The sequence below is a fragment of the Poeciliopsis prolifica genome, unplaced genomic scaffold (genome assembly GCF_027474105.1).
Source record: "Poeciliopsis prolifica strain line A6 unplaced genomic scaffold, Auburn_PproV2 SCAFFOLD028, whole genome shotgun sequence".
NCBI lineage: Eukaryota > Metazoa > Chordata > Actinopteri > Cyprinodontiformes > Poeciliidae > Poeciliopsis > Poeciliopsis prolifica.
This window is the reverse complement of record NW_026562403.1, coordinates 3718125-3726241: the sequence shown is the minus strand read 5'-3', so window position 1 is coordinate 3726241 and position 8117 is coordinate 3718125. Positions and strand designations below refer to the sequence as shown.

Sequence of the window (8117 nt, the reverse complement as noted above, 5' to 3'; positions counted from 1 at the left end):
CTTATGCGTCTACTACTCCCGCAATCTTGGCTGTGGTTGGTTGAATTATTTCCGTGGCAACCACAAGCGGAAGAACGCTGGCTTCTGCTACGTTCAAAGGGGACTTGTTCAGTTAACGTGAAGTGTTTACTAAAAATAGTAATAAATATTGTATTGTATTATCTTTGAAATTCTTTACAGTTTGTCACATAATAGCCTAAAATAAATGTGCAGCAAATAAGCTGGGTGAAAAGCAGCTTCTTGAACATAAAATCTAAACAAAAACTATGTGATCTAAAAATAGAATTTTTTAGCAGATTTCATTTTATAGACCAAAACAGTATAACTTATAATTGTGAATAGGAAACAATATTACACCCGGTTTTCCTTTCTTCCCCTTTATTTTTCAAAATAAAAATCAGGAAAAATGTGGCATGTACTGCAACCCTATTTGTCAACACTTTTTTTGTGTGTGGTTGTTATCAAGTCGTTGTCAATCCTTGGGGTATGTCTCAGCTTGCATAGCTGAAAGCTGCGGAGTCAGTGTGGTAACAAACTAACACTGCTTATCAGCCTGAACGCACCATCTCCATGGTGATGGTGTCATCAGGAGACCTGGGCAGAAGTTCACCTTCTGGCACAATTAATCTGTGATCAGAACTACTTAAACCAAAGTGTTAAAATTGGTCCACGCTAAGATATACTGCTCAAGTGAAAAATCTGGTGCTTGAAAATTCATCTTCACAGCGTGCAGTGATAGTTTGTTACCACAAAAATATCCAGTCAGCCTAAGTTAAAGCTAAGTTTGCAAATAATGGGCAAAAAAAAAAAAATCAGTCCCTATGTTTTCAAATAGAGCTTCAAGACTTGCAGCTCTGAATCACTTCAAATCACAAGACAGTTCTAGTTTGGGTAAAACATGTATGCTTGCATAAAGTCTTTGATTATACTTTATTTTGTGAAATGCAGAGTCACACGACTATATGTTAAATAAACTGAACTTTACAGTTTGAATGACTGAAAAAGGTTATAAATTTCAACGGAGAGAAAAAAAAGAAAAAAAAAAGGTAAACTGTACACAGTCCATTTCTGTTACAGTTGCAGAAAATTTTATACACATTTTGTCTTGGGTTTGAAAATGAAGTGCTTCACAGTTTTAAAACACATGGAATATGTCTTAATGGGCTGGCGCTCCTGAGCTCTGACAGACTCCTGGGAGAGCAGACATATGGTCTCGCTCAGCTGCGGCAGTGCAGGAAGAGGAGATGTTGGTCTCGGGCCTCCTCAGCACCTGATTGACGGTACTTTGCTGTCTGAGGAGGCCCTGTCACCGGTACAAAATGACCATAAAGAATAAGCAGAAACTTGCCTGATTCTGGTGAAGTTTGGCCTAAATCTAATACTCTGTTTAATAACCAGCATTGATGTTTTTATTGTAAGCAGCACCAAACGCACCCCCCCCCCCACCCCACACACACACACACATACACATTTTACTTTGTACACATGTTGACAGCCGAAGCAGGCTTTAAACTGAAGGCATAACTGTGAGGATAATCCAAGCTGCTCTGCAGGGAGTGCAGGTTTCCTGTTGAATGACAGGAAGCTGTAACCTCCAGAGATTACTTATTTCCATTTTATAGCAGACAACTCACACATGTGTACGTTTGGTAAAATTATCACTTTGGGAAATTCTTTACACCTTTATGCAACATGTCTGAGGTTTCTTTCGTATTTTACTTTTATATTACATGACTATGTTTCTTATCTGTGCTTACATTTTTGGATTCTTTCTCCATAATTTTTGTGTTTTATTTAATTTATTTTAAATCTATTGATCTCAGACATGTTCTCTTTAGGAGATTTCTTGATAATACAATTCTCTCTGTAATCAAACCTTGATATTGTTAGAGGAACCTAAATATGATTGATCACTGTCAGTTCATATGTTAACAACTTTCAGTTCACGCAACACAAAACTATTTATCACATTATAAACAATCAACATTTTGTTTCTATTGTGTTCTATTTATATCAGTCTTTCTGAGATTATGAAGGGGATATTAAACAAGTGTGCAATTCATGTTTCCATTATTAAAACAAAGGAATCAGCAATACTTATGAATTCCTTATCAATGTATTATCAATCATATCAGTATTTAGACAAAGTAGAACATCCACTTGTTAAGTGCAAAGTAACAGCATACATCTGAGTTTCATTTACTGACAGATGACAGAGAATGACTTCAATTAAAAGCTCAGACAGTAAACAAAACAATAATCGGGTACTGGAGATGATTGTCAGATTAAAGCTGGAATTACTGCCTCAAACCCCAGTTTAAAAATGTACCTCCCTACTAGAAAACAAAATGCATCTTGCTTGATTGAAACGATATTCAGCTCACATTCTTGTGTATAGACTGTTCAATTTGTTCCAGGACAGTAATCACAATCCATTTAGCTTTCCTCCCTCTGGTATTTAAGCTCAGCCAAGTATCCACGAAAAATAGATCAAAGAGGACCTTGCAAAAATAGATGGGACAAATGTTTGCAGTAATGTAATGTTTTTACAGTGACTCACATATGTGTTACTCTTTCTAATCTTTTCCCACAATTTGTCATATTGTCATCATAAACTTCAATGTTTTATTGAAAATTTTTCCAGTAGACTTGTAGAAAGTAGGGAATGATTTAAAATGGAATGAAAATTGTGTATGTGTGTGTGTGTTTTTTACTAAATAAAACTAATAACTGTGCTGTTTATTTGTATTAAAGCCCCCTTTCTTGAGAAAGTTCAGCTGAGCAAAAAGAGACGTAACTCACCTTTACAGCAAGACTACACATCAGATTTTATCAATTTCAAATCAACTCACCTTTAATACTGTTGACTTTGCGGATCCCATTGGGCGCATATTAGTTTTTCTATGAAGATCAAACTATAATACTATATATGACAAATTATTTGAATGGATCTAGAAGAGAACACTCATTCATTAAATGAACGTACAAATCTGTGACGCTTTCTACATGTTGCATGAATAATTCCCACTACTGAAGTGTTCCAATGTTGTTTTAACTGCATTTGCTTAGATTTGTAGTTCATACATATGCTACAGTTCAGAGATCCATTCACAATCTCTGCAGCACCAGCTTTGTTGAGAACATGAGAGAAACGTTGGAGAGGCATCTGTTTGCTGTGCTTCTTAATTCAAATAAACACCAGCTAATCTGGACACTGCAGAGCTTCTGGTTTGTTGAGACAGATGCTCGGACTGACTGGTGAGCTCACAGTGTTTCATGTCGGCTACTCCAGCTGATCCCTGTATCTCGTTTCATCAATTTTGTCCGCATGTAACAAAAGAAATATTCTGCCTTGTTGAATCTGATCTGTTGTTTAATGCTGTATGAAATGATTCCAGACTACACAGAGCAGAGCTTAACAGCTATGATAAGTTTTATGCAAGCATCATCAAAGGACATTTGTGTCACTGGCAGAAAAGAAGTGATGGATTAGACTGTCCTAAGGGGGGAGTCCTGTTCCATCAACAAGTAATGAAAACTAATATGAAAACAGCAAGCAGGGGCAAATAACTCTACAACACAATCTGGTTCCACTGTCTTGCAGAGGAGTCATCATTGTCTCATATCTGAGAAAAATGGGTTGACGATGTTACAATTGATGACAGCCCATTAGTTGTTGTCCTGAAGAGTTATGGCAGTCTGTGATCACGTCTTACTGAAAATCGATCACAGGCAGGAGCAGCGCTACATCCAGTTTGTGATCAGTTTCACGCATGAAGAGCAAGTAATAGCAGAGACAACAAGGACTGGAATTTGCTTCACAAGAATACAATGGAAAAAACATATTTTTCTAACCCTCTATATGGCATGACTTTTTATTTTTGGGGGGAAAAATATTTTCCTGCATTCTTTGGCAGCTCAGTGGTCCTTAATTACATATCAATCATAAAATCAGACCCTGATAACCTCCTGGAACCAGATTTGGGTTTGTTGCCTCAGGGCAACATTGAGCTCCAACGGGTCTAAAACACCAAGGTTTTCTACAGTGATTATGAGAAATGAAATACAAATCAATCAAAAATGATATTCATAAAAAAAACTTTTTGCTGACAAATAAATCAAACATGGTTCCAACTCACCAAATATAAAATAAACAACTAACTTTCATCAACGAATGCTTCATTTAAGCAAATTTCTAAAACGAGCATTTGTGTGTTTGTATGTTTGGTGGAGTTAGAATCACTAAGAATGTTGCTGTCAGTCTTTTTCCCTATTATATGTAAAACATGAGGAAGGAATATCTTATTGATGTGAAAAAGAGTGTATATCACATTTCTGGTACTTGATTATTGACATATCTGTGAATCACCATCTGTTTATCTGTTTATCTATGGATTGTGCCACAGATTCACATTGTAGTTCACTGTAGGACTGCAGGTTCTTTTTTTTTGTTGTTGTTGAGAGTTTGTAGTTCTAATTCTTTGGTTCTGATTCCTTGGTAGATGTACCATGTCTGGTAGATCTGGTGGTGGTTCGACTTGCCCCGTGTCGGTTTTAAAATTGTAAGGAACACTATCTGCACCAGCCATATGAAGTACCCTGCAGCCCCAAATATTTTGAGTTTTGGCAGGTATTGCTTCTGTCTTTGCCTTTCTTGGAATAGGGCCATTTGTTCATTGAAGACCAGCTTATTGCCCTTTTGGACTGAAGTTAGTTTTGAGAATAAACAAACACTGAAATAATAGTGGTGCAGTGGATCCTCATGTTGTCATCGGGAATGAAAACATTCCAGATGAAACATGCACTTTTCACAAGATCTTTATCAGCTATAGTTCAAACATGTTAGAAGAGTGTTTTTATTGTAATACTGGAAATCCTTTTAGCATCTCTTTTGTGTGTGTGTTTGCTGTAGTGACCAGGATAAAAGAGAGAGCAGTCTCTTTCATGTGCTGTATTCTGCCTCTTTACGTGTGTGCATGCGTGTGTTTTTGCGTGTGTGTGCGTGTGTGTGTATGTGTGTGACAGTCATCCTACTGTCCTGTACATTAAGCTAAGTGCTCCCCACTGCTCCTGCAGAAGTAAATGGAGTCTCACGGCTTGAGGGGGATGTGTTTTACAACCGAAACAATCAAAACAAATAATGGTACAGTCCTAAATGCCAAGTCACTACTTCCTGATTCAAATTCAGGTAAGTAGCTGCACTTTTCTTTTTATCCATGCATTTTTAAGCTTTAGTTTAAAATGACACCGTTTTACACAGTGTATCTTTATTATCCTGTGATGTTTGAAGTGAAAACGATACACGCGTAATATCACTCTCCTATCTTGGTGTTCACACTAGAAATAGGCTGACCAGATACACAATCATTTTTGCAGTGGACAGGGCAGCAGAATCTCTAACTGTGTCGGTGTACCTTCAAGCCTTCAGTGAAGGTACAGCGCTACAAAACTGTAGCGCTGGATGTCCTGGTGCTTGCATCAGTTGGCTATTCCCCTCATTTCCCTTCCTCTATTCCCTCGGGTAATCAGTCTTTGGTTTCAAAGGCATTAGGATCGGAAGCACCGGGATTAAAGGGAGCCACTGTTTCACACTTCAGCTAAAGAGTCAGTTCATCTACTGAGAATGCAATAATGTATGAAATAGTTGTAAAAAAAAAAAAAAAAAGACAGATTGCATAATCTCTGTTGTGTGATATTCAGTAGTTTTACTCTCGCTGGTGCAGCTGAGAATAGTGTATGATGGCATCTTATGGGAACTTTATCTATGAATGAAGTTAGAGAATGCAATTTTTTTTGTTTTGTTTTTAACGTGATCAGATTCCCGGAGCAAAGCCTGGAGCCAAAAACATGTTTTGGCTTAATTTGAAAGAACAATAGCTATAAATGTTAATATTGGCCTTATGAATTGTTAATAACGATGAAGTAGGCAATAAATTTCAGTAATGCAAAAGTTGACGATGCTTCTCAAATGAGTAAAACTTTTCTCAAACTGTTCAACATTTTTCCTCAGTCCCAGGAGATGATGGAGGAAATTATAATGTCATTCACATTCCACAGCTAATTTTGTAATTACAGATTTTGGAGTTGCAGGAGGGGAGGGTTGATCTGTGATCCAAAAGCTCAGCTGGAGTTTGCAGCTCCCAGGAGGAGCTGCATGGAAATAGGTGGCATTTGGTGAAAGCAAAAGTTTTATGCACTCAAACATCCATGAAAGAATCAAAGCAGCACTACATGTATTTTTTGGATGAGGGAATAATTTTATAACGTGATATGAAGCAGAAAAAAAGTATATTTTGCATCATCATGATGAACATTATATTATTGCTTTTATTTCAAATGCTTTATGTGTTCAGCATTTTTTTTTGTCTTGACACATTTATGATCTTTTTAGACAAACAACTAAATATTTTCTCCTATAAATCAAATCTAGTGAACGTTTATGGTGTGTTTATCTACAATGAGGGAAAATGCTTAAAAAGGTGTCTCAAAAACTTACTCTTTTCAGAATGGTATACAGGACATATTTAATTGTGCACCTGGATTTTGAGAGAAGTGCTGACACAGTAATGAATTATACAAAACAAAAGCTTTTAATTGAGACCCAAATCTGAACCACTCAGCTGCTAAAACGTTCAGGTGTTGATCTGTCAGCGCTGCGATCGGTGGCAGAAATAAATATACATGCTACGTGCAGCTTCAGAGATGCTTTTAAGGTGCAAAGTTGAACTTCCAAATAGTGTTTTCTTTTAGCATGAATGATTAAGGCTGATCCAGAAAATCACAAAAGAGAGGCAAAAAGCAAAAAATATATGTGATTGAAAGAATTGTGCGGAATTTGCAAAATAACCCTGTAGCTACTTATAGAGAGGTAAGCTTCCCCCTCAGTCAAGTCAGTATTTGCTCAAAATATTAATTAAAAAAAAAAACTTTGATCTGCAGCTAATAAACAATAGAGCTCAGCTATATCCTGTCAATTCTGAGAAAAAAAAAATCCACATTGCATGCCACTACCGCTACCGTGCTTCACTAGGGATGCCGTTGAGACTTGCAGTAAATGTTCCACCACAAAACGCACATTTGCTCCTATTAGCCCAAAACACACAGAGCCGGAGTTGAACGAGTCAGAGAGCCCCGGCAGCAGCTCTTCCTGCCTTCCCAAAATGACACATTCCCCTCTCTGTTCAGCATTCAGCTTTTCACGTCAGTCTCCTAACGAGATTGTTCCATCAGACGGAATTACCCGCATCACTCAATGAAATGCAATTATTGATTACACTGCCCCCTCTCTCTGGCTCTCCTGCAACCACACTCCCTCACTCATCTCCCGAAGTGCTGCATGCAGCCAGAGAGGACTGCATCGGAGGGGGAAGAAAAGAAAAAAAAAGAAAAGAAAAGCCTGTCGTGCGCTGGCAGTTTCCTCCGATCCTGATCCTCACCGGGTGGGGGAAAAAAATCCCCAAAAAACAAAAAACCAACATCCCAGAAAGATCCTCACTATTTACCATGAAGGGATGACGGATTGTGCTGCAATGGGTTACTTTCGGCTCAGTCCACTCTTCACGCCATAAAGACGGTAGGAAAATACTTTTTTGTTGTAAAGCTGCTGAACGTGACGTCTGGAGAGTTAGTGGGGTTTTTTTTTGCGTGCCGCACTGTTTGCACTTTTTCAGCCTCATTCCCAAACATAGCAGATGATTGTATAGTCTAAGTTTGTTTTTGTTTTTTTTTTCATTGCAATTTATTAGAAGTTGGTTTGTTTCCTGTTTTTTTTAAATCTCCCAAAAGCGAAGACTTCTGCAAACAAACAAACAAACAAACAAACAAACAAACAAACAAACAAACAAACAAACAAACAAACAAACAAACAAACAAAAAGCTGACAAAATGACCAGGTACATAAAATACGCGTTGCAGAAAACTGTGTTTTTGTGCTGCCGAGTTGCACATATTTCTTATCTCGCTCTATAACGTCCGAGTTGTGTGTCACAAACCACACAACCCGGTGTTCTGTAAGTCTTGTTCGTGGAGCGGAGCTGGTTCTGTTGCGGATCCTTCACGCTTTTTGTGCCGTGAAGCCGCCCGCCCCGAGGCGGTTAAAGCACTCTGCACCGCCGCCG

At 38.0% G+C, this 8117-nt stretch overlaps 1 protein-coding gene across 1 annotated transcript in view; it reads left to right on the top strand.

Moving 5' to 3' along the window:
* Positions 1-7293: 7293 nt before the first annotated feature.
* The window catches only part of sv2ca (synaptic vesicle glycoprotein 2Ca), a 29399-nt gene continuing 28575 nt past the window's right edge, over positions 7294-8117 (top strand). Inside the window, exon 1 of the mRNA XM_055049208.1 lies at positions 7294-7573. The gene's annotated coding sequence lies outside the window, so the exon portion shown is untranslated. The remainder of the gene's footprint in view (positions 7574-8117) is intronic.